This window comes from Notothenia coriiceps, unplaced genomic scaffold (assembly GCF_000735185.1).
Source record: "Notothenia coriiceps isolate Sejong01 unplaced genomic scaffold, NC01 NC01_scaffold00033693, whole genome shotgun sequence".
NCBI classification, from domain to species: domain Eukaryota; kingdom Metazoa; phylum Chordata; class Actinopteri; order Perciformes; family Nototheniidae; genus Notothenia; species Notothenia coriiceps.
Genome location: NW_011366394.1, coordinates 352,390 through 353,354, shown reverse-complemented (window position 1 = coordinate 353,354; position 965 = coordinate 352,390).

Genomic DNA, 965 nt, shown 5'->3' with positions numbered 1-965 from the left:
TCTTCTTCGTAAGCCTTCTCTTTTCTTCTCGTCGTCTTTGCTTTGACTCTCCGTGTTTCCCATTTTCTCTGCTCATATTGTGTCTCCTCCTTCCTCTCTTTTGAATGCTTCAGTTTGGCCTCCTTCCTTTCTCTTGCCTCCTAGTTTGCTATGTCTCCTCCTCTCCTCATCCCCTTCTCTTCAATCTGTTTGATCTCATCTCTCCTTTCTCTGTTTTTTACGTTTTCTCCTTCTTAGGTTATCTTTACCTCTTGTCTCTCTTCCCTTGTTCTCCTTATATCCTTCCAATCCTCTTTTTTCAAATCCTTTCTTCCTCCTTTAAGTTTGCTTTTTATCTCTCTCCTCCTTTTCCTACTTTCTTATTCTCCTTCCTTGTTCTCTTTCCTCTCCTCCTTTTTCCACATCCATGGGAATGTGTCCTCTTTCTTAAAACTTTCCTCTTGTCTCCTTCCTCCTTTCTTCGTTCATTTTTCAAACTAGCCTCATTCCTTCGTGGCTCTTGTGGTTCCTATTTCTGTCACTGATCCCTCTCCTCCTTTTAAAAAACCTCCTCCTCCTGTTTTCCTCTGGCTCCTTTTGGTCTCTTGCCTCTCCTCATCTCTCTTTTCATCCCGACGTGCAAAAGAACCCAAAATATTCAACACAGATCCTCCTCCCGTTTCTCTCCCGGTGTATCGCTCTCCTCTCTCCTCACTTTCAACTGACGAATTAAAGACTTAGATTTTCACTGTTGTTTTGAAGTAACCTGATCACACACACACACCACACACACCACACACACACCAAAACACACACAACAACCACCACACACACACACACACACAACCACACCACCACCAACACCCCACCTCTGAGGGGTGTCAGTGACGGATTTGGCTGGGACAACTCGTGATTTAGTACCTCTCTGTTAATTCAACTACATACAGATCAGCGGCAGCTGTTCAGCCGTCTGGTGTGTGATGTGT